The sequence below is a fragment of the Sapajus apella genome, unplaced genomic scaffold (assembly GCF_009761245.1).
Source record: "Sapajus apella isolate SASKATOON/1434 unplaced genomic scaffold, GSC_monkey_1.0 scaffold11, whole genome shotgun sequence".
In the NCBI taxonomy this organism is placed as follows: domain Eukaryota; kingdom Metazoa; phylum Chordata; class Mammalia; order Primates; family Cebidae; genus Sapajus; species Sapajus apella.
Genome location: NW_022436951.1, coordinates 24,709,842 through 24,735,951, shown reverse-complemented (window position 1 = coordinate 24,735,951; position 26,110 = coordinate 24,709,842). Strand labels below are relative to the sequence as shown.

Below are 26,110 nucleotides of genomic sequence, written 5' to 3'. Positions count from 1 at the left end.
ACCTCGAGGCAGCTCCCTAAGTCTGAGCGAGAGCCCGAGCACTTCTCCAACCGTTCCGAATAAATGAGAAGTGGGGGTGTGAGAGAGAGAGAGAGAGAGATAGAGAGAGAGAGAGAGAGGAGCCCACGGACAGCCCAGGCGCGGCGGGGGAAGGGGAAAGGGGGGCACCGGAATGGAGGGGAGGAGAGGGGAGGCGGAGGGGGGATCTGAATAGAGGGCAGTTAGGAAACGATGGCAGGGCACTGAGTTGGAGGGAGGGGGGACAGGTGGGGGGAAAGGAGGGACCAGGATGGAGGAGAGGAGAGAAATGGGGGTGACTGTGCTGGAGGGTAGGGGAAGTGGGGGCCCAGAGCTGGGGGGAGTAAAGTGGAGGCGGGCGTGTTGGGGCTGGAGGAGAGGGGAGGGTCTGCGCCGGAGGGAGGGAGAGGGAGGGAGGAGACGGAGTGGAGGGGAGGCGGGCGGGGCACGGGGCTGGAGGGAGGGGAAAGCGGCGGGCGGGGAGCGCGGGAGGAGGGAGGCTGGGCGGGCGGACGCGCGGGGGGAGGGCGCTGGGCAGGAAGGGGAGGGGGAGCGAGCGCGAGAAATGCAGAGGCTGCAGCGGCGGCGGCGGCGGCAGTAGCGGCAGCGGCGACGACGGCGGCGGCAGCGCTCCAACTGGCTCCTCGCTCCGGGCTCCGCCGTCGAGCCGGGAGAGAGCCTCCGCCAGAGGCCAGGCACCAGCCGGACGAGGCCAGCGACCCCGGCCCCTCGGCGGCACCGCGCTCACCCAGGGGCTGCACAGGCACCCAGAGCCGGTAAGGAGGCGCGCCCTGTGGCCCTGCGCCGCCGCGGACCCGGGGGCCTCTGTCCCCCCGCGCCCCGCCCCGCCCCGCAGCCCCCGGCTCTCCCTCAGCAAAGCGGGCAGCGGGGGTGCGGGCACACAGTAGACGGCGAAGGCCTGGGATCCCTCTGTGCACTTCGGGGATCCCGGGTAATGGGGGGGGCCCCGAAGTGGGCGGCTTCGGCCGCTCGCAGGGTGGGGAGGGCGAGGGGGGCGGCGAGGCTGGTAAGCGGAGCTGGGGGGAGGGGGCTGTCGGGGAGAGAAGCTGCGGCTGAGGGAGGAATTGCCTATTGCGAAACGCCCTAAGCGCGTGGAGGCCGGGGGAGACAGTTCTGTGGGCTGAAAGGAGCGCTTCTGTCACCGGAGCCCTTCCCAGCCGGGGAGAAAGCGCTCGGGGAGAGGGGCGCAGCCGCCAAAGATGGAGGGTGGGGGGTGGGGTGGGGCGGGAGTCCGGGAGAAAGAAGACAGGGAATCTGGCTCGATCCGAAGGAAGGGGCCGGTTTTTGCTTTGGCAAACGGGTTTTCCCGACCCGTGGGACTCCGGGATCTTGGTTCTGGTGGCCAAGGAATACGAGGTTCATACGGCAAACGTGCCCTCGGAAGCACCTCCCGAGCAGATCGGAGCCCCAGCCTCATCGGTGGCGGAATTGCTGCCTTCCTACTAACCCTTGGACTGCCTTGGAGCGATTTGCTTTTTCGAGCCTTCTGTTGGAAGAATGCGCAGGGCGCCTCCGCCCTGGGCCCCGGCCCCGGCCCGGGGGGTGTGGGCTTGAACCTGACAGCGCGCGGCCTTAGCGAGGCTCAGCCAGGCTGGGAGGGCGGGCTTGGGGTTGAACAGCTTTTGCCCAAAGCGCTAACGCTGAAACCCGACGCCCGGTTCCTGCTCCCCCAGTCCCCGTCCCCCCTCCAACTCCAGAAAAATAAAAATTGCAGAATCCTGGATCCTATCGCACGCACAATGCGCGGCTGCAAACCGCATTCTTTTCATGAATATTCATCGAACGCTTGGCCGGGCTTCTTATCTGCTTCCCCAGAGACATTTCCGTCTTGAAACGAACTCGGTGGACAGCCTTTGCCCGTGTAATTTTCACTCTGCTGAAATTAGCACAGCGCACATGTGTGCATTTTTGAGTACCTTGTGCAGGGTTGACACACCTCTGTCTCCCCCGCGGCCACTCGCACTGTGGGCGGGCTAAAACCCAACACTAGCATCGAAATGGCCTTCTGCTATAGGGGTGTGGACCGACTTCCCCCCTTCCCCCCGGGATTACAGCCCGGGCTAACAGACCCCCAGTACTGCAGGCAAAATGAATGAATCGGGACTGTAATTACCTATTCCTTTGTCTTGGCCTCGCGCATGCGCCGGAGAGCTGGGTGTGGAGGGCCCGGCAGCCCCATCCCATCTCCATCATCCAGCCACCCACTCCCCTCCCGAGCCGACGAACAAAGGCGTTTGCCCTAAATGTTGCGGGAAATCCTTGGACACCAATGACAGTTTTTCCCGCCTGTGTGTATGTTTTTTCTTTTCCACGCTGTCTCTCATTTTTTCCTTTCTTACTGATTTCAGTTGACCAAAATTAAGATTTGCCTCGATGATGAGGGCAAATTGTGGATAGTACCCGAACACTGCGATTTTTCCTTTCTAGTACTGCTCATTGTTCTTTTTCTCGTAACATATCTTACCGCAGTGAGGGTGCTTTCTTAATTTGCATCAATTAAACATTTGACAGATCTTTGTTGGTCATTTGATTAAGGGACTGTGGCCTCAAAACTGTCAGTGGGCGTTGCCTCCAGTGACACCACTTGGGGAAAATTAAGACATCTTGGCGTTTATTCGAACAAGATGGCCTACGAAAACCAGAGAGAAGAAAATGATTACCTTGTCAGGATCCTAACACTTTCTGTTTTTCTCTGGACCCCTACCTCATTGTTTCGTTAAGGATTCCAAAAGGCGAATGGCGTCCAGATGGAAATCTACTGATAGGGGGAGGAAGAAGGCAGCCGTTGGGGTGAAGCTGGTTAACTTCGCAATGATCCTTTTTTTCCCCCGGTTACCTAACAGAAGCCATGATATACCTTTGATGGCTGACTTTCTTTCAGATGATCTGTTTTCTAGGTTCTGGCCATTTAGATTTCTTTTTGGGCTAGTTTGTTTTTACCACCCAAAAAGGGATTTATTGTGTATATCAAATAGGAGACAAATATGAAATTTTCTGCAGTGGTAGGTTATGTTTAACAGGGCTTTATGCTTAAGTATTGTCAGTACATCCTGGTGGAATAACACGTGGCAGCAATGGAAATCATCTCTTTTGTCCTTTTTGATGAGAACTTGATATTGACCACCTTCAGGGCCCATTTTCTGGCTGGGGTGGCTGTCTAGCTTTCTTGTAGGTGCCGTGGCTGGTACCCTCTGTACTCCTTAGTACTGAGCTTCATTATGATTTAGAGAGCTACGTGTAGGGGCTTCTTTCTTTTTTCTTTTCCTTTAGGTTGTGTTTTTGGCGAGGGGTATGTTGGAATATAGAACAAATTCAATAGCAAATATATACCAGCATGCTGCAAATTCAGTAAGTCTTAGGTTTTTGAGTGAGGTAGTATTTAAGTCGAATTTTAAAAATTATTACAGAATTAAAAACTTTCTATAATTTCCGTTAATCATTTAGCCAGCTAGCTTTTTGCCAAGCTTTAGCAGGTAGAGAAATTGAGGCTTTTGAGAAAATGCACCAACAATGACAGTGGCATTTCTGTTCTTGAACTGGTCCTCAGCCTGCCATTGTGACGTGTAGAAGAGAACCGTTTCTCCCCACATCACCCCAGTTTAAAGGCCCAATGGGAGAGCCCTAAGCATTTTGGCTCTCTATTCTTGGAGGTCTCTTCTAATCCTCCTGGGTTTACCAGGATCCATAATCCTCCTGGATCCGATGGTTCAAGAGGTGATGTTTTCTGTCTCTATTTTTTAATTTCACAATTAGGAACAATTTTTAGCCATTTTCATTCCGTGGTCAAGATAAGTGGAGTATGACCTCAGAGAGAAACTTTCATTTGGGGGAGATTTGATCACTCTAAAATGGATGTCTGTGTTAATCATGGTAGTTTTGTAAAAATTGCAAAATCCACAGCCACTTTTAAAAACAAGGTGTCATGTATATACACATGCACACATACATATGTGTTTATACACACACTATAGAATCTTATGAATAGCTTGAAACAAACTGGTTGGCATAGAATATTATTTTATAGTGCTTTCATACTGGTCTTTGCAACATAATCAATTTCTTCCTTTCTAAATATGTGTTTGAAAGGGAAAGCCTACCTAGTCTTTTCCTCACTTAATAAGCTCACTTTGCATTTATCCCAGTGTACCTGGAGCATTTAGCCAAGAGGTTCATTTACAGGCTTAGAAACTTACATCAAGCACTACTGAACTTTACAAGCTGGAATAAACAATGCCTACTAAATAAAGGATTTATAACATTGTTCTGTCTTATTTTTGTGATCTCTAGTAAAAATTTTTTTTTCAAAAATATTCGAAGAAGACCTGTGAACTATTATTTGTCAAAAGCAATTGCCCTTGATATCTGATTCTGTTGAAAGAAATGCTTTGATTTGTCCAGGCCTTTACCTTAATGTAGTTTGTACCTACTCATTTCACACCTTCTTTCTCTTCTTAATGATGGTCTTAGCTGGTAAGCTGGAAACCAGGTAACTGCTGAGGAAAAATGCTGAGTAGGTATAAAGACAACTTAAATGTTCTTTCAGAATGGGTATGGAATCTTTATTGTTTTATCAGATTTTCTCTGTTCACCTAATATTTTGCATTTATTGGCTCTCTCAAGACTTTAGATAAACCATGGACACGAGCATGGTTTTTGTCTTAATTATAGTGGACAAATATTAGAAAGTAACAGTGAGGTTGCAAATAGAATTTTTTGAGTACTAAAGTGCTTTTTATGAGTTTTGGGGCAATGTTTTTGGGGTGGCTTCTCAGGAAATAGTGTAAAGACACTGGATTTGAAGAATCTCTAGGCAGTGTGGGTATCCACCTGGGCAAATTACTTCAAATCTCACTGAATTTCACTTTCTTCAATTTTAAGATTGGGATAATGATTTAATTCCTATGTTGGGGTAATAATAATAATAACTACACTTGATGTCTGAAAATGAGTAAGTGTGCAATGGCTGGCTCCTAAGGGCTTCTCAACTTCTCAGTCTCAATTATTTAGTGATGTCAATTATATTACAAGTGTTTTCAACAACTGATAGTGTCAATCAACACTTGCAGTGTAATTAACATCACTAACTAATTTCGGTAGATTCACCTGTATTTTTCTTTCAGCTTGATTAATGAAGTCCTGGGGACCCCCAGAGTATTAAGTTAGAAGTAGGATGTCTCAATCCCAAAGGGGACCAAATATCATACTTCCTATTTACTGCCCTTGTGTTGGTAGATAGTAGAAATTCTGTGAGACCTTGTATGGGAATTTCATGATGTCAGGATGACCACCTTCCTTGAATTCCCCAGGTCTGCTTATGCTAATGTAACTCAAGAGGTGACATTTACTTTCTCTTGAGAAAAATATAAGGGTGGTCTTGAAACCCCAGCAGTGCCCAGCCTGCCCAAGGAAGGCTTTTGTGAAATGCCTTTCCTGCCACAGCCATTGAAACAGACGTCTAGTTGAGTGTCACATGAGAGCAAGTGTCTGGTAAACGTTCAAGAGTAAAAATCAACCATACAGAGTCCATTTCTCATCAGAATATAGTTCAATTGTAATTTGGAGGAGCCACAAGCCTAAGAAGGAAACTGATTAAAACAGCATTCTCCTTTTCCCTGGAAGTCAGGAAAGGGATGAAATGGAGGCAGAGAGAATGAAATAGTATGTTTTTCTTCTGCACTCTAAGGACTTAAGTAACATAAATTATTCTTTAATTTTTTACAGACTTTCCATACTTAGTACATTTTTGAACAAAAACAGGGAAAGCTGAGCTGTTTTGACTCACCAAGGCCATCGGTGCTGAGAGGTGGTGATTGAGCAGGCTTGGAAGTCTAGGAATACATTCCTGAAAGCTTTAGAGATTTAGAAATAGAAACCATCTGCAAGCACAACAGGGGCCCAGGGCATAAGGAAACACTTCAGGATAATATAGGAAAATGGTGTGCAGTGGAGAAAGCCAAGCATTTACACGATATTTTCCCCTTATCACTTAAGCATTTTATGAACTCTTTTTTTTTTGTTTTGTTTCATTTTGAAGGAGGCAGGGCTGGACTTCATTGGTTTGTTTTTTAACTTCTCTTTGAAATAGATATTACAACAATTTGTATATTGTGTAGGGAGTATGATATTTAGAAAGCATGATTTTGGGGGTTAGGCATGGTAGGGGTGGACGTGGGAGCCACAGCACCAGGTGAGAATCTTCTCTCAGCCATTTACTGCTTGTAGGATCTTTGGCAAATTGCTTACGTTCTCTGTGCCTCAATTGTATTTAGAAAATGGGGATTGTAAAACATGGTTACTGTAAGGTTTAAATGAAATTGTCACGCACTTAGGACAATGCCTCCTTACATTTAGTGCATCTCTTTAATCACAGTCACCATAAAGGAGTGAGAATATCAGTTTTCTTTACTGCGTCCTCCATCTATAGGTATCCATATGTTTGTTTCAGAGAGACCATTATTGCACGACAGGCTAATGGTGGTGCCTTGGACAGTAGTTGTTAGAACAGGGAGTCTGTGGTTTAGAAAAGTCCTCCCGGCAGAGCTAGGATACCCTAAATATGTCAGCAGTTCACTTGGACTGAGTTTCAAAAGTCCACAGTAGGTAGGTTAATATAACCCCAGCCTCCATCCTGAATTTGTATTTTTCGAATGGAAGAAAAAAAGTGAAGGTTCTTGGAACTTCAGAGACAGGATCACTGCTTTGATATGTTGAGGCCTGGACTCACCTTGATTAGCTGTATGACCTTGGGCGTAGATATAATTCATTTAGATTCCTGAAAATCCTCAGCTTTGTTGTGTCTTGAATCAGATGTATCATTAGCATTTGAAAGTTGTCTAAGTCGTTAGTACTAAGGTTGATGATGTTTTACATTCCATTTTAGTCCCCCTACCTCCACCCCGCCCCGGCCAAACATGCATCACGTGACCACTGCCTCCATACCTGGAGTAAACTGAAGCGTGTATTATGTAGGAATGTAAAGAGGTTGTGATGTACTGACAAGCCTTTGGAAGGAATTATCTTCATGGAGACCTTAGTAATCAGGAACTCTGAACAACAAAACAAAAGAAGTCTTTTGGAATTTCAGATGTTTGGAGTGGATCAATTCTGAAATTGGTTTTAACATTTCAGACATTTACTTCAGGGATATGCCCAAGGGATTTGCCTTTGTCCTTGTGGACACTTTTTTGCTGATGAGCAAAGGTGAATTCACTCTTTTGGGTAAATTGTTGTTTAATAGCTTCTTTAATCAGGATTTTGAATCTTGTGGATTCTGGGGGGAGGAGTTACATATTTTACTTTATCTGTCAGGTGTTTTCTGTAAGGAAGGGGATTTTGGATTTAGTGGTTATATCTTTAAAAAAGTTTCCTAGGATTTCAACCCATGTCTGAGGGAACCACACTGTACTTCTAAGCCTTGCCGTTTTATCTTAGGTAATATGGACTCTTGAGGGGGGCAAAAGGGGGGGGCGTTCTTGGATAAAATGGGTAACCGTTTCATATTGACATCTTCAGTATTAGAGAGAGCGATATTAACTTCTTCAATGAAAAGTTATTTATCATGGAAAAGATTCAGTATATAACTTTAAAATTTAATCAGTATTACATCAAATTACTTGTAGATTAGAGGTGCTTCTTGTCATAGTGAACGGAGGCTGGTACCTTAATTCATCCCTCTCTACTATGATGATGGCGGTTGCTCTTACAACTGTAAGTGGAGGTTGACCCCTTCACGTTTCTCCTTGCACGTTGCAAATGGAAGTCATAAACCCAAATGCCTTATGTCCAGTTCTGCTCTGAGACACGAAACAGGTTCTGGTAGACCCTCTACCACTGTGTAGTGTTGCCTGAGTAGAAATAAACCAAGTCCTACCTAAATTTGTCAGTCTGTTTCGTTCTGCGTCCACGCAGGGTTCATTTACAGAAAGCCAATGGCTGCTTTTAACGACTATCCAAACCTCAGTCCTTTGTAAATACCTTCCTTGGAGCAGAAGGTTGAAAAGCTCATGGCTAAACACTTGTTTTGGAACTCAAAAGAATCTTAGAGAAGTTAGTGGATTGCTCAAGGTCTCATGAGCTCCTTATCGGCTCCGTGGAAACCCAGGTTATTTCCCCAGAAAGCCTCACTCCTGCTGCCCCTCCCTTCTGAGACAGAAGCAGAGAATATCTAATTGAGTCAAACATTTACTCATTGTCTGCAACTTAAAAAATTTGTGTCCATTTTTTTTGTGCCCTAGAACCATTTAAAAGAAATCCAGTCTAAAGCCTATATCTGTTTTACCCTCTTACTCAGAGAAGACCTCTTTGGCCTTTTAATACACCAACCATGCGGGGGGTGGGGGGTAGGAAGGGGAGTTGGGTGGGGGGTGGGGGGAACGACTTTTGCAGTCACTACCTGCTGCCACGTCATCCGCAGGTCATTTGCCTTCAACTGGCCCCTCTCTGCTGCTTACGTTATATTCACGGGCTTTCCTTTATATGCCAAAAAGTGCTGGGTGCGGTGGCTGACGCCTGTCATCCCAGCACTTTGAGAGCCTGAGGTGGGCGGATCACCTGAGGTCAGGAGTTTGAGACCACCCTGGCCAACATGGTGAAACCCTGTCTAGTAAAAAGACAAAAATTAGCTGGGCATGGTCGCTTGCACCTGTAATCCCAGCTACTCGGGAGGCTGAGGCAGAATTGCTTGAACCCGGGAGGCAGAGGTTGCAGTGAACCGAGATTGCACCACTGCATTACAATCTGGGCGACAGGGTGAAACTCTGTCTTAAAAAATATATATATACATATTTTTTGTATATATGTATATATATATGCCAAGAAGTGTATGGCATGCACTAAAACAACTTTCTTCAAAAACTAAATTTTAATTTATTTTAAATTTAAATTAAATCCTTGTTTTTCTCCCAAAAGGCAACAGTGGCTGGGGGTTGGGGAGCTGGCGATGGTGGGTATGCGTTTGAAAATAATGCTAACTGTTTTAGACTTATTTGGGGGCTGTCTAGCCAGTGGAGCAGTCAGGCATCCCACCCCAGAAATGCTCCAGACCCTCTTGGCAGATCCAGTGTGCACAATGCTATGGACAGGTGGTGGATGGAGAGCTTTTATGCTGTTCCTAGTGTTATCTGGCTTATTGGTTTGGGAGCTGCATAAAACGGGATGTTTAATCTTTTTTATTTAAAATGACCATTTATAGTATTTGGGGGTGATTTGGAGGATTTAAAAAATCTGATGGATTTTGAAGTAGCCCTTAAAATATGGAACTTAAGCGCGTAAGTTGCTAAAACGCTTTCTAGAGCATACTGTTGGGATGTTGAAAACTGATGTTTGTGTAAACTGTGTGCATTTGTTTTTGGATAATCTGTGATAAGTTTAGTTTTTGATGAGACACAGTTTTAATTTCACATTGAAAATGATATATTTAGTTCAATAAGAGGAGCTTTGAATTTACACTTTCCAGAGAAACCCACAATTAATAGGTAACTTTAGTTTTCATAATGCTTTTAATTATTACATTTACATAGATTCAGAAATGGATATATTCCTGAAATAAACTCATATTAAATTTTCTTTTTCCTTTTAAAAAGAAAGCTGTGGTTCTATTAGGGAAAAACACTTCTTTTTTAAGTTTATGACGAAATAGATGTTAGATAAAAACTTTTCCTGGTTGAACTTTCTAAGTTACAAGTTTCCTGAATTGCTTGGCAATGTGAGTTTGAAAAGACCCATTTCATTTTTCCTTTGACAATCTGTTCCAAACACCTTTACACATATGCTAATACGATAGCCAAGGTAAACAGTAAGGAGATCTAATTGGGGAAATAGTGTATCAAAAGGGGAGAAATAGTATCCACCGACAGAGAGAATGAGCTGTTTCTTAAAGAGACAGAGAAATTTCCTCGGAGTTCTGGGGTCTTCATAGGGTGCCGTCCTGGGCCTCTCTGAGCTTGCCTTGGAAGCTGTAGGAGCTGTAGGAATATTTGCTTCTTTAACCCTTACAAATGTTCTCAGCTGTTACAGTAGAGGAAAACTGCCTGTATTTGCCTTAGGTGTAAGATGATTAGAGAAAAAGGAAAATGTAGAGAAATCAGATTGACTTTAGATTGACAGGCATAGAGTTCTGAAGTGACTTCCCACTCCTTTATACTGCAGTGCACCCAGAGGGCAGGGTGAGGGTAGCGACCACCTGGGTATTTACTAAAGCCATTACTGTGATTAGATAAGTATGGAATCTTCTCTGAATAACTCATTTTTCTCTTTTTCTTTATTTTTTTCTTTTTCTTGCCCTGTCACCCAGGCTGGAATGCAGTGGTGCCATCTCAGCTCACTGCAACCTCTGCCTCCTGGGTTCAAGCAATTCTCCTGCCTCAGCCTCCTGAGTAGCTCGGATCACAGGCAGTGCCACCACGCCTGGCTAATTTTTTTGTGTTTTTAGTAGAAAGAGGATTTCACCATGTTGGCTAGGCTGGTCTCGAATTCCTGATCTTGTGATCTGCCCGCCTTGGCCTCCCAAAGTGCTGGGATTACAGGTGTGAGTCACCATGCCTGGCCAATTTTTATATTTTTAGTGGAAAGGGAGTTTCACCATGTTGGCCAGGCTGGTCTCAAACTCCTGACCTAAGGTGATCTGCTCACCTCGGCCTCCCGAAGTGCTGAGATTACAGGCGTGAGCCACCACACCCCACCAAAAACTCATTTTTCTAAGGAAGAAAGAAAAAGAATCTCAGTTAACAATTGGTGATGACAGTGACTCCCGAGGCATCTCATAATCACCCAACCTCAAGTAAACAGGGTGAATGGCATCCTGTTGACAGAGGTTTATTGTGGTACGGGGTTTTCCTCAGTAGCCCTGGTGATCTATTGTTGAGAACCCAAGCTCAGATTTCCCAGGGCTCACCCAACTGAACTTTAGAAACCTGGTTCCAGAATTTTCAAGGTTTTTCAGACAAATAGTCACCAGTGTTTGTATCAGTGTTCTCCAGAAGGTTGTTAAGACAAGATTGATAATGCTTCCCAGGTATGTGTGTTTTTTTCTCACTCATAGCTTCATGTTACTAGTTTTCCTCATCCGACCCAATGATTGATTGATGGAAAGCCTCACTGAAGGTTTGGTTATCCTTTCGTTGGTGGAGGAGAAAAAAGCAGAACATAAAAGGCTCCTTCTATTCACCTCTCCTTTTCTATTGTAACTGGATTTATTTCTGCCATCCAGAGAGCTTGGGGTTTGATTTCATCTGTACCAAAGTTTGCTGGGTGGGCAGGTACAGGGGGTCATCATAAGAGGACTCAACTGACCACAGTGCAGAACGAGGTGACTATCCAATGGATTGGTAACATGGTCCCCACTAAGGTAAGAACCGTAGTATGACATGAAGTGAATTCTTAATGGGAAGGGAGTTACTACGTTTAACTTAATTAACTCTTAAATGCAGGGGATTTAACCAAAAGTGAATTTAACAAAGAAGTGAATTAAAAAGTCAACCAGCTTCACCACTTCACTCCAAACCTGTATTAATTAGACCTTTTGCTTAAGTGAAATCACCTTGTTGAACTTTAATGATGTGACTAGCAATGCATCCTTTTACCATATGCGTGTTTCCAGCAACAAATATTACCGTGTTTCGGGGAGAAGGAAGTGATGGATAGAGGGAACAGTTGGCAGATTGGAACCCATGTACACACATTATCCCTTTAATTTGCTTTCTTTAGACCCGTGGCTGCTATCTGTGAGTCTCATTTCTGTATTGATCCCCACTGGCTAAGCATACGACTAAAGAAGGAACCTTTTGTCATTTCTTCAGTGAGCTAGCCAGGAATCTCAGATAAAGGGCAAAGAAGCCCAGAATGACGTAATGCTGCAAAAAACGTTACTGCTGTTTCTAAGGGGAGTGGAAGAAACCCAAGCCAGTTTTGAGTTGGGTGTGATTCCTGTTGGAAGGGGGTGAGAATTCAGAGATGTATGCCTATTAAAAAAAAAAAGCAAAAAAACTCTTAGGATATTAAGCCAGTTGTTCCTATCAGCAGCACACAGCATGGGAGGCCAGCATTCCCTGACCTGTTAGCAGGCGTTTGCATAGTTTACCTGGTAGAGAAAGTATCCAACAGATAGAACCAAATGTTTTAGGACACTAACAGGCACTGTGGCTAGTGTAAGGTTTAATTGGCTGGACGCATTTCCATTTAAATCACATTCTGATAACACATTTAACTACCTCCCTGGCTAATTACACAGTCCCAGGCTTGAGGGAGGAAGAGGCATCTGTGAGCAGCGTCAGGTCTTGGTGAAGGGTTTGAAAGCCTTTCCAAAGAGGAAGAAATAACTGTACTGGGGAAGTTTGAGCATGGTAACTGTGCTCCTGGCTGGTGGGGGAGCAGGGGGAAGAAAGCCCTTCCTTTCTGCTCCAAGAAGTGTCCGGATTCCCCTTATGTGGGCAGAATTTTTGGTAAGTGCAATACAGGAAGCAAAACCGCATGGTTCTAGGTCAGCAGTCAGTGACCTCTTACTCTGAGCCCCAGTGTTCCCTCCTCATTGTGTGTGCAGGGGACAAAGGCACCGAGCAGGAGAAGAGGAGGGGAAGGCTGGGGGAGGCTGGGAAGACGCACCCGCATTAACACACGTTGGGGGGAGCCAATGCTCTGTTCCTGTGTCTACTCAGGCTGCCATAACAAAATAACAGATGGTAACTTAACCAAAATACACTTTTTCATAGTTTTGGAGGCTGGAAGTCCAAGATCAACATGTTGGGGGGGTTTTTTCTTGGGGGGGGCGGGGATGGAGTCTTGCTCTGTTGCCCAGGCTGGAGTGCAGTGGCGCGATCTCAACTCACTGCAACCTCTGCCTCTCTGGTTCAAGCAATTCTCTGCCTCAGCCTTGTGAGTAGCTGGGATTACAGGTGACCACCACCACGTCTGGCTAACTTTTCTGTATTTTTAGTAGAGACAGGGTTTCACCATCTTGGCCAGGCTGTTCTTGAACTCCTGACCTCGTGATCCACATGCCTTGGCCTCCCAAAGTGCTGGGATTTATAGCCATGAGCCACCGCGCCCAGCCAGGTTTTTTTTGCGGCTTCTCTGCTAGGCTTGGCAGGTGACAACCGTCTCCCTGTGTCCTCACGTGGTCTTTCCTCTGTCCCTTCACATCCCTGCTGTCTCTCTGTGAATCCGAATCTTCTCTTAGAGGGACACCAGTCGGGTTGGATTTAGACCCACCTTCACAACCTCTTTTTAATTATATGAAAAAGGCCCTATGTCTAAATATAGTCATGTTCTGGGGTGCTGGGGGTTACAGCTTCATCATGAGTTTTGGGGAGACACAGTTCAGCCCGTGACCTTTCCTCTTTTGTATTCAGAAAGAGTGTTTACGGTGAAGAAATCTAAAGCTCCTGTGAAACACGCTTCGCTAGTGCCTGCCCTTAACAAGGGGGCGACAGGGAATTGGCAACTTGTAGCCCTGGTTTAATTCTTACGAATACATGTGAGGCAGTCATGAGGGTCCCCATATGAGACATGAGATGCAGAGGAGTTAATTCCCCAAGATTCATATCATGAGGAAAGGAGAGCCTGGTGTGAGAGTCGGTCAGGGTTCTGTGGCGGCGTGGTACTGAGGGTGCAGAGGGTGTGTGCAGGTCCCATCCCCACTGTCACACTCATCAGGAACATGGGCATGTGGCAGAGGCCCCAACACAGAGCTGTAGGCAGCCGCCACCCATCAACCAGCATTAACACACAGTGAAGCCTATTTTTTGTTCTGACACTATTGATTTTTTTTTTCTTATTTTTCTTTTCGTTATTATTATACTTTACGTTCCAGGGTACATGTGCAGAATGTGCAGGTTTTTTACATAGGTATACATGTGCCATGATGGTTTGCTGCACCCATCAGCCTGTCATCTACATTAGGTATTTCCCCTAATGCTATCCCTCCTCAATCCCCACACCCCCTGCCATCCCTCCCCTAACCACCCACCCCCCGACAGGCCCCGGTGTGTGATGTTCCCCTCCCTGTGTCCATGTGTTCTCACTGATCAACACCCACTTATGAGTGAGAACATGCGGTGTTAGGTTTCTGTTCTTGTCTGGCACTGCTTTAAAATGCTTTCTTTCTGCTTGAAGACTTTCCCATTTGGGTATGTGTATACTCAAATGAAGTCACGCATTGCGTAATGACAGAGCTACATTCTGAGAAATGTGTCATTCAGCCATATCATCTTTGTGTGACCATCACAAAGTGTACTTACACAAATCTAGATGGTTGAGCCTTCTGCACCTCCAGGCTATGTGGTATTATAGCCTGTTGTTCCTTGCTTACAAATCCTGTGCAGCACGTCACTGTACTGAATGCCATAGGCACTGTGACATCATGGTAAGTATTTGTTTATGTAAACATCGGAAAGATACACTAAAAGTATCATGTCCTTTGTGGGGACATGGATGAAGCTGGAAACCATCATTCTCAGCAAACTGACGCAAGAACAGACAATAAAACACCGCATGTCCTCCCTCGTAGGCGGGTGTTGGACAATGAGAACACGTGGGCATAGGGAGGGGAACATCACACACTGGGGTAGGTTGGGAGTGGGAGCTAGGAGAGGGAAAACACTGCGAGAAATGACTGATCTAGGCGATGGGGGTGGCGAACGGAGACTACAAGCCACCATGGCGTGTGTGTACCTATGCAACAGCCCTGTGGGATGTGCACATGTGCCCCAGAGCTTAAAGTACAATAAAATAATATATATGGTATGATAATGGGACCGCCACCATATATGCGGCCTCTTGTTGACTGACATATCATTATGTGGCACATGACTGTCTTATAGGAGAGTGGATAAAGAGAGGAAGATGTGCTTAGTGCAGATAGCATGAAGACATAGCCAGACTCGACTTTGCTAAATCAGAGTGGAATTATCCAAGGAAAACTCATTTTAAAATCTCTTACCAAGAGTGGCAATGGTAGAGAGCCCTTCTTGTTCTAGACGGAAGAGCTGACCAGATGCCCAGGCCACTTTAAAATCCTATTCTAGGCCGGGCACGGTGGCTCACGCTTGTAATCCCAGCATTTTGGGAGGCTGAGGCGGCCAGATTACCTGAGGTCAGGAGTTTGAAACCAGCCTGCTCAACATGGCGAAACCCCGTCTCTATTAAAAATACAAAACATTAGCCCTGTGTGTTGGCGGGCACCTGTAATCTCAGCTACTCGGGAGGCTGAGGCAGGAGAATCGCTTGAACCCGGGAGGTGGAGGTTGGAGTGAGCTGAGATGGCGCCATGACCCTCCAGCCTGGGCAACAAGAGCAAAATTCCATCTCAAAAAAAAAAAAAATTCATATTATAGCATCTGTGCTTTCTGTTGGGGATTCATCAGACAGACTCTTAATGTGGAACAGATTTTACTGGATAGAGACTTGGGGTTGAAGATAGAAGACAGGGGCTTGGGTAGAAGCAAGTGCAGGAAGAGTGGTGGAGGTTTTGACAGCAAGTGTATGAATCAGTGGGACGCTGAGGAAAGGGAAGGAAGAGTGTCGGGAATCATGAAATCCTCTGACTATAAAAACCAAGGCTAATGAATTTTGGGGCCTTTCCAAGCAATAAAACAAGTAGTGATACTTAAAGGGATTCTTTTGAGGAGCATTCTTAACAAATGTGGGTGTGGGTATGTCTACTCTTAACCCTTTTGAAAGGGTCTTTTTTTTATTATTATTTTGTTTTGTTTTTTGAGACAGGGGCTTGCTCTGTGACCCAGGCTGGAGTGCAGTGGTGCCATTTCAGCTCACCGCAACCTCCGCCTCCTGAGTTCAAGCGATTCTCCTGCCTCAGCATCCTGAGTAGCTGGGACTATAGGTGTGCGCCACCATGCCTGGCTAATTTTTGTCTTTTTTGGGGGAGAGATGGGGCTTCATCATGGCCAGGCTGATCTCCAACTGCTGACCTCAAGTGATCCACCGCGTTGGCCTCCCAAAGTGCTGGGATTACAGGCCACTGCGCCCAGCCCAAGAGGGTCTTTTTAAAACAGTTTACAACTTTTAGGTGTACCCTGTCAGGTAATTCAGTTATTGCTTTCCTGTCTCAAATGTTAGGTCACATCACAATTATGGCAATAAGAATATTGCCTCATGAATCCCCAGTGAAATTGAGAATATCAATTTAATTTTACTACTCTAGATAAACCACTGGCCTTAAAAATAATTGAAACTTGATGCTGTTTATTATCTTTTGTAAAAACTTTCACTGGTGAATTGTCTTCTACATAAAACAATTAAGTTATTATAGAATTTAAAATTTTTAAGTCTTAAAATTGATGCAGCATCTATTTTCAGCTCAATGTCAGTGAGGGCCTTTAGCGCTCACTTTCCTAATAGGTAGCACGTTCTTCCAGTCATGCCAGAAAACAAGGCTTGTCTCCTGGAATTCCCCATATGGCGTCCTTCCTGGGTAGTGAAACTCACATATGTCCATTTCCCTCTTCTTGAAGCCTTGCATCTAGTGTAAGCTTCTATCCCTCTCTTGGATTGCTGCCCTAATACTCTCTTAATCGAAGCATGACATGGCTCTGCTTAGACTTTATAACACAACTCTCCATTATACCTGCAAACAAAGGCAAAGCTCTCAGCATGTTCATCTTCTGTTTTCGTCGTTTACCTCCTTTCCTACACACACTCTCACCCACGCTCTTCAGCCATACCGGTACCTTTTGGGTCTCCCAGGGCACCAAGCTCATGCCTACTGTTTCTTCTGCCTGGAATATTCTTTTCACCACTATTGAAGTTACTCCTAGTTCAGATCTCAGTTTAAATGTCACTCTTGCAAAGATGCCCCCACACCTCCTGGCACTGGGGATTTTTGTCCCTGCATTTAGCAGAATTGATGAGATTATATAATGTCTCTGCTCCTCCAGATTAAAACATCCAGGAGGAAGGGATGTGTCTGTTTTGTGGACCCATTAACAGTGCCCTATAACCATTTCTGATCCATACCAAGAACGCCGTGTCTGTTCAGTGTTAAAGGCTGTCTACGGCACCTTATGTTCATGGAGAGCACGTGTCTTCTGAACATCCCCCTTGGCAGCTGGGATGACTTCCATAAAGAGACCAAAATTTCACCTCATCAGTTGTGCTTACTGTGAAGATGAATAGCTGATGAACTCCAATTAGAGTAATTATTCTGTTCCCAGGCAATAACCTTAGTAGTAATTGTTCTAAAGCCCTGAGACTTTACAAGTAATGAGTACTGATGGCGCATGCATCTGAGCGTCCTCCCAAGGTAGAGTCTGAAATGAAAAATGAAATTGTGTATTATTTGAGGGAGACAAATGGTACTGCATTGTGGGAACCTTTCAGAAACACAACACTAGGAGTGAAAGCTGAAGGTGATTGTAGTTAACACTCCTCGCCTGCCCTTCCAGGTTATTGAATGCCATTGGTCTGCTTTGGATGAGTCGTTATTGAACAACTTAACTGAATATATTTTAGTGACAGTCTTTGTGAAGTTGCGGACTATCAGGCTCCCAGAAGAGCAGGTGGCTTGAAATCTTTACACATTAGTCAATTATAAACCTAATGAAGTGAAAATGGCTTTGGCCCAGGTTCTGCGCTGTGATTACTTTACATTGTGAGTTCTGTGAGGTTAGGACGTCGCTTTGTTCATCTTTGGATGTTGGTTTCTAGCACCTAATGGAACCCGTGGTCCAGTACAGGGCTGGGTATGTGGAAGGATATTTTTCATGGCCATGTGACATCATGCTGTACAAATAAGGCAAATTTCAGAATGACATCCTTTGCTTTACTTTCACATCTAGGAACCAGCTTGTAACGAACCTTTGGCAAATATCACTGGGTTTTGTTTTGTTTTTTTCCTTTGGAGGAGGAAGTAGGGCGACAACTAAGACATCATTTGTGATTTACTCCCCCTCCTCTTCCGTGTCACATACCTCTTAGATGGTCAACATTCAGCTTCTGCTGTCTCATTTCTGAGTACCATCGGCTTTAGTTTTCACTAGGATTATTAGAGAGAAATATTTTTGTGTCCGTCTTGAGATCTCTCATCAGATCAGTGTCTAGTTTTCTTTAGCTGATTATTGGTGGAATTCTTATTAAATAAAAAAATGTTTGTAGCTTTTCACGATGGTGTGAAATTGATTTCTAAAGTAACCTGTAGTCAAGAACTAATAATGTAGGGTTCCACTCAGCATGTCTAACTCTAGCGATACAATTGACTCATTCCGAAACCTATCTGGAGTGGATCCTTTATTTGCAAAATTTTTATTTTAGTGGACCTCTGGTTTAGATATTAAAACTGTAGTTGTAGTTGAGGTGATGGTAGGGTTTTTATTATACATGTGAGCTGGGTTGAAGTACAAGGCATTCTCATACCATCTGTGTAATCTGTGCCATAAACGCTTGGCACTTGAGCTCTTAAATCAATACTTTGTCTGAAAATGGCCTCATTTTAAAGGAATTCAGCTCATGAATTGGCCAGTGGTAGCCTCTTCAGCTGAGACTCCTTTATGTCCTCCCCTTTCTTCGTGTTCCCCCCCAACACACTCCCTGGGTAAGGTCTGAAGGCGCTGGCTGTGGGTCGTCTAGTTCCGGGGGCCACGTCCGTGTGACGTAAGTCTGGTAGTAGAATGGAAAGGGCAGTGACAGCTCCTTGCAGTTAATTTTTTGTCTTAATGTTTAGAGTCCCTACTGCACCATACCGCCTCTTGGTTTCTCACAGTCTGTACTGTATGTTTTGTTTGGAAACCTTGGCTCATCTTGTGGATTGTGTACTTGGGGTATGCAATTAGCCAGAATGACACAGTATCGATGGTTGAGCAGCAGTTTATGACACAGATGAGTAACTGGGTGACTGATACGCGTTTTGATGTGTCTTTCTAAGTAGATGTTATTTTTTTTTTTTAACCTTCTGTTATGATTTGCTGGTGATGGTGATGGAATCATTTTGGTTTTAAAACTGGAAAATACAGGCTGGGTGCGGCGGCTCACAGCTATGATCCCAGCACTTTGGGAGGCTGAGGGTGGATTGCCTGAGGTCAGGAGGTTGACACCACCCTGGCTAACATGGTGAAACCCCCTCTCTACTAAAAATACAAAATTAGCTGGGTGTCATGGCGCACGCCTGTGGTCCCAGCTACTTGGGAGGCTGAGGCAGGAGAATCGCTTGAACCTGGGAAGTGGAGGTTGCAGTGAGCCGAGATCGCACCACTGCAGTCCAGCCTGCGTGACAGAGCGGTGACTCACTCTCAAACAAACAAACAAACGTGACTCACTCTCAAACAAACAAACAAACAACTGGAAAATACAAACAAGCCCAAGAGTGATTGACAGATGTTAGGTCCTACCATTTCTCAACTTTAGGAAATGTTCTATGTGGGTCTCAGCCTTCTGCTTTGTAGGCACTTACCACACTTCACCCCCTTCAACTGTATGCAGATTATTCTATTTCTGCTCTGTAAATATGTTATTGGATTGGATGAATAAGATGTACACTTACACATTTGAAGCTGTAAGTAAAAAAAAAAATTATACAGTTAAAAGGTACAAGTAATTTTGTGATGAATTTATTCTTTAAATGAAAGATCAGTGGCATTTGTTCACGTATTTCTCAAAGCTTTCTAAAAGCAGTTCAAGTGGCTCCGAAATGCTAAGAATATGTTGAAAACTTGTTTTTCTGTATACAAATGAACAGCTAACATGAGGTGTTTCTACTTTGTTAAATACGACGTGGGAACATACAAACCACATTAAAATATTGTGATGCAGAATTAATGTTTGTTTATTGATGGAGCTGGGAGACATAACTCCATTAAGTAGCTTACAATCGGTGAAGGCAAACAAGGAAATCAGTAATTACAGTGAAGCAGGTGTTGGTCTGTAGATACTGGGTAGAGATATAAACAGCAGATAGCCATTAAGTTTACCACTCTGATCAATTATATTCTTTTTCTTCCATCTGTCTTAAAATCCACCTCTTTTGCCTAAGCCATGTGAGATATCCCAGTTCAACTGGCTATTATTTAAAGAGTTTTATGTAATATCACTGTAGAGAATATGGGAGAATTCAGCATTGATTACATTTAGTTGAAAGGTCTTAATCACTAGATAGAAAAGAGATTCACACATCTTAAATTTCCACCAAAAAGCAGGTATTTTCGTACTAGAAATTAAGGAAAAGACTTCCAAGAATAGCTAGTTCTTAAAACACAGTAAGAATGAATATGCTTAGCTCTTGAGCACAGTGTTTTTGTTTTGTTTTGTGTTTTGAGACAGAGTTTTCCTCTTGTTGCCCACGCTAGAGTGCAATGGCATGATCTCAGCTCACCGCGGCCTCTGCCTCCTGGGTTCAAATGATTCTCCTGCCTCAGCCTCCCAAGTAGCTGAGATTACAGGCGCCTGCCACCACGCCCGGCTAATTTTGTATTTTTAGTGGAGATGGGGTTTCTCCATGTTGGTCAGGCTGGTCTCGAACTCATGACCTCAGGTGATCCTTGGGGAAGTGTTTCCAGCTGGTGCTGTTTCCTGACAGGTTAACTGCATTAAGATGGGCCACTCAGCTTGAGAAACAGGAAGATTTGCTATTGCTCTCATCTTCGAGTTTAAGAAAAGCTCACAATAGTTTGCAAAATCTTTTAAATCTTTTCTCTAGGGAAGTTATTCCCTAACTCCAAGGAGTGAATGATATTTCTCTGTCGCTCTAAAGGAGGGTGTCATCTCTAGGAAGCTGGAGGTACCTGGAAATGACTCTGAAATTGCTTGTGACATATGATGAAAGGGGGTATCTCGTTTCATTTTGATAAAACGTGCTTTGGAAATATTAATGCTAGAGTTTCCTTGTGGGCTGGGTGAATTTGCAGTGCTCGTGTTATCAACTGGTCTTTTTTATATTTTTGTAGGAATTATGTTTCCTTACATCCCTATTTTGCTCAGAAGTGCCCCTTTCTCTTGATTCCTGAGTTGCAAATAGCTTACCAAGGTAGCTGGGACTCTTGACTATGATATTTAAATTTTTTTATTTTTATTTTTATTTATTTATTTTTTTTGAGATGGAGTTTTGCTCTGTCTCCAGGCTGGAATGCAGTGGCATGTGATCTCAGCTCACTGCAACCTCTGCCTCGTGGGTTCAAGTGATTCTCCTGCCTCAGCCTCCCGAGTAGCCAGGACTACAGGCACGCACCATCACACCCAGCTAGTTTTTGTATTTTAGTAGAGACGGGGTTTCACCATGTTGGCCAGGATGGTCTTGATCTCTTGACCTCGGATCCGCCCGCTTCGGCCTCCCAAAATGCTGTGATTACAGACGTGATCCACTGCGCCTGGCCGACCATGATATTTTTAAAATGAAATCTGTCGACAAACGTAGGGCAGGATTGGTAACTAGTATTTTATCATTCACCTTCCAGCCTGATTGGTACTACCTGCCATTTGTAATTGACTATTGTTTCTCATGACCCCACAGGAAACTCCTTAGATGTAGGAACTCTACCTGCCTGAGTTTTGTTTACCTAGACCTTCTGACACTGCTTGTTCCAGAGTAATTGTTCTTTATGAATCACTCCTTTAGTCCAAGCTGGTCCAATCCTCTGGCCACGACGGCTTTGAATGTGGGCCGACACCAATTTGTAAACTTTATTAAAATGTGATATATATTTTTTTCTTTTTTAACTCAGTAGCTATTGTTAGCATATTTTATGTGTGGCCCAAGACAATTCTTCTTTTTCCAGTGTGGCCCAGGGAAGCCAAAACATCGGAAACCTCTACCCTTGTGTTTAGTCTTTGAAACTATTCCACCATGGGAGGGAAAAGCAAAAATGATTTCTTATTACATGTCTTTCAACCAGTATTTACATTTGTAGGGGTCTTGGGCAGGTTATCTGGAGAGCTAGGCTAGTTTCTTTTTCTTTCTTTCTTTCTTTTTTGAGATGGAGTTTTCACTCTTGTTGCCCAGGCTGGAGTGCAATGGCGCAATCTCGGCTCACTGCAGCCTCCGCCTCGCGGGTTCAAGTGATTCTCCTGCCTTGGCCTGCTGACTAGCTGGGATTACAGGTCCTCGCCCCAGGCCTGGCTGATTTTTTTTTATATTTTTAGTAGAGACAGGGTTTCACCCTGTTGGTCAGGTTGGTCTCGAACTCCTGACCTCAGCTGATCCGCCCGCCTCCACGTCCCAAAGTGCTGGGATTACAGGCATGAGCCACCATGCTGGGCCAGGAGCCAGTTTCTTGACTGATAAAATGTTCACTCCTTGTTGATGTCCTGTCCTGTGTAGTTAGATGGCTACTGAATATGTCCTGAGAGCAGGTCCTAAGAGTTTATTTTTCATGTCATTGTTGGAAAAGAAAAAAAAACAAAACCAGTAATATTTTAATAACAGGAATTAAAGATATGAAGACCCTGATATCTGAAAGTTGAGTGGTTCAAATATGGTGAGCAGTGCACTCTTAACTAGACCCATATCTTATGGGGGAAAAAAAAATGTTTTCAGTAGTTTTCTTGGTATCCTCTAATCTTAAGAAAAAATTTGTAACAGGCAGACTTGATGTAAATAAATCACAGTTCTGTATATTTAAAAGCTGCTTGTGCTACTGTGTCATTCCCCTGGAATTTTCAAAAGCTGGGATTTTTCTGTGTATACTTTGAAAGCTAATGGAATTTACCAGCCCACGCAGTAGTAAACAACCAAGAATTCTTGATGGAAAGGAAAGGTGATAAGACTATCTGATGAAGGACCCACAGAACTCTCGCTGAGCTCACCCAGAATGCTCTTCTGGAAACTGAGAACCTGTTCTTAACGTTAGTGACTTGGGTATTATTCCCTTTGAAGAAGGAAAACTGCCTAAATCTGTGTTTGAATGTACACACATTACAGGCCTCTGGAAATAAGATGCTTAAACAGGTTCTGTAATCTGGTGCTTGTTAGGTGAGTGTCCCCTGACATTGCTTTCTTTCTTTTCTTTTTTTTTTTTTTTTTTTTTTTTTTTGTGTGTGATGGAGTCTCTCTGCCACTCAGGCTAGAGTGCAGTGGCTCGCTGCAGCCTCCACCTCCCGGGTTCAAGCGGTTTTCCTGCCTCAGCCTCCCGAGTAGACTACATGTGCCACAATGGCTGGCTGATTTTTATATTTTTGGTAGAGACAGGGTTTCACCATGTGGGCCAGGCTTGTCTTGAATTCCTGACCTTAATGAGCTACCCACCTCAGCCTCCCAAAGTGTTGGGATTACACGTATGAGCCACTGCGTCCGGCCCCCTGACATTGCTTTGTAAAGATGACCTGTAGTTCCCAGCGTTCGCCAAGCAAGTAAGAAACACAACATGTGTTAAGAGGCTGTTTAATTACATAAATGCTTATTTGGGGGATTCTTGTTCTCAGTCGCCGTCTCTCTTTCGGATGGATACAGGCAGTGTGATTGGCACTCCTACTGACACTATTTGGGTTGTGACTTGTTTGTCTAGGTGCCTTTCTATTAATATTTTTTCTCCATTTAAACTGCTCTCTTTTTTTCAGTACGGCACTGGATGTTTTCTTTAAAAATCTTCCAGATTCATTTGATTGTCTTCATCATCTCAGCTTTCTTACGCAGGAAAAGTGATCACTGTTCAGTCAATTCAGTCTGCGTAGCTGGCTGAGTTTTTTTTTTTTTTATTGAAACCAAAATAAAACTTCAAAGAAACGGAAGAAGCTGAGCCTCCCTCCCCTCCCTTTCAATTAACACGTATTGATGTTTATCTTGGAAATAATTTGGTGTTTATTTGATGCAACCTGTAGTTAAGGGTTAATGGAGACTAATGTCAAGCTTCAGAACAGTGTGGAGAAGGCTTTAGTGTTCTGTGTCTAGCGTCTGATGCAAGAGATCTGTGGAACCGATGCAAGCTGGGATAAAAATGCTCGCCTGATACCCAAATAGCCTCCTGTGAGTGTAGCGAGACATCACCGCGTTCATTCCAAATCTGAACCTGACCTGCTTTTCCCCTTCTTCTCCTGCATCTCTTTCCCTAGTTTGTCATCTTCTTTTCCAGCACCACGAATGGTTCATACTTTCCGATACATATCTGATGTATGGCGTCAATTACATGACTGTTTAAACATGACTCATAATGAACTGCACTTAAATATTGATATGACCTCATGCGTTTTTGAAGAACCTGTGGAATGTTTTCTTGAGTGTAGGGTACTAGTCACCTGTTTTCTGTTCAACTTTGGTTATCTTCAGTAAATTTTAATATCTTTCCCTTCAAATGAGGACTTCCCAGCAGTCTGATCAATGGGTAGGAAAGGACAGTTGGTTCTGTGCTTGTTCATATTAGTCCTGTAAGAAGTCAGCTCAGTTTAGCTCACCTAATAGTTGGGGAATAAAACCACACAACTCCCTTCCTTACTTAATATCAATCAGCACTTGACTAAATCTTACACCCTGTCTTCAGCTCTTTCTTAAAGAAATCCTTGGCATATGTGAAAATTCTCCTTATTCACTATGGTAAGTAATTCTTGAGGTCACTAAACTCAGGATCTAAATAAAACAAGTCAGTGTGTTAGTACATGGAACAGAAGACCATATTTTTGGTGATAATTGTCGACTCCGTACTCACCCTGGAGTTTTCCTGTCAGGAAAACTAGTATTTGTTTAGATAGCCTGGGCTGTCAATCTTGTAATACAGCTTTGCTTAGCTTTCTTCTAGAGCCTTGCAAAGTTAAGCTGATCCTAGTTAGGACCCAGTTAGGAATTCATATATATGTGATATGTTTGCATGGGATACTGCTCTTCATTTGAAAACACAGGCTTAAATTAGTGAAGTAAAACTCTTTTGGTCTGGAATCCCCCCCAAAATCTGTGAAGTTTTACTAATTCAAAATCCTCTTTGCTGGTAACCACTGTAGTGATGTCTTTGGAAATTTCACCCCAGTAGCACGGTGGTGTTGCTTTTTCTCTTGATTAGTCTAGTTTTACAGTCAGAACTGTTCATAGAGATGTAATTTTAAAGTGACCCTGCGCTATGGTTTGAATATATGTGTTCGTTCCTCTAGGATTCCTATGTTGGAACCTAATGCCCCATGTGATAGGATTAAGAGCTGGGACCTTTTGGGAAATGCTGAAGTCATGATTGTTCCACCTTCGAGAATGGGATTAGTGCTTTTATAAAACAGGTTGGGAAAAAAAAAATGATAAAGTAAAAACAGATTGGAGCCCAGGAGTTTGAAGTTGGAGGCAGTATAGTAGCCGTGATCGTGCCGCTGCACTCCATCCTGGGCAACAGAGCAAGGCCCTGGCCAGGCGTGGTGGTTCATGCCCATGATCCCAGCATTTTGGGAGGCTGAGGTGGGCGGATCACCTAAGGTCAGAAGTTCGAGATCAGCCTGGCCAACATGGTGAAACCCCGTATCTACTGAAAAATACAAAAAATCAACTGGTCATGGTGGCAGGCACTTGTAATCCCAGCTACTTGGGAGGCTAAGGCAGGAGAATCGCTTGAACCTGAGAGGTGGAGGTTGAAGTAAGCTGAGATTGTGCCATTGCACTCCAGCCTGGGCAATAAGAGCGAGACTCCTCTCAAAAACATAAAAATAAAATAAAATAGTGAAACTCCTCAAAAAATAAAATAAAACAATTAAAAAAAAAAAACAGAGTGAGGCTCTGACTCTTAAAAAAGAGAAAGAATGTGCTCACTTCAGCAGCACGTATACTAAAATTGGAACCCTGTAGAGATGAACAGGGCTGCTATGCAGGAATGACAGTGCAAATTTGTGAAGCATTCCGTGTATTTTGAAAAATAAAAGATAAAAATAAAACAGGTTGAAGGGAGTGCCCTCGTCCCTTTTTGTCCTTGTTCTTGGACTTTCCAGCCTACAGAACTGTGAGAAATAAATTTCGACTCTTTGTAAATTACCCAATCTAAGGTAGTTTGATAGAGCAGCTGAAATGTACTACTAAACAAAAAGACAAAATTGTTGTGATTATTCTAAGTTGGAAACATAAAACCATCATTGCAGAGCAAAGCTTTCTTTTTTCAATAGCCTTTAAAAAATATTTAATAATCTCTTGATTATAACATTACAAAATAAAACCTTTTAGTTTGTTACGCACAGACTTGCT

The 26,110-nt window shown here is 44.0% G+C and overlaps 1 protein-coding gene across 1 annotated transcript in view; it reads left to right on the top strand.

The window, feature by feature from the left end:
- Nucleotides 1-549: 549 nt before the first annotated feature.
- Nucleotides 550-26,110, top strand: part of BASP1 (brain abundant membrane attached signal protein 1) — a 63,833-nt gene continuing 38,272 nt past the window's right edge. The window contains exon 1 of the mRNA XM_032279062.1: nucleotides 550-794. The gene's annotated coding sequence lies outside the window, so the exon portion shown is untranslated. The remainder of the gene's footprint in view (nucleotides 795-26,110) is intronic.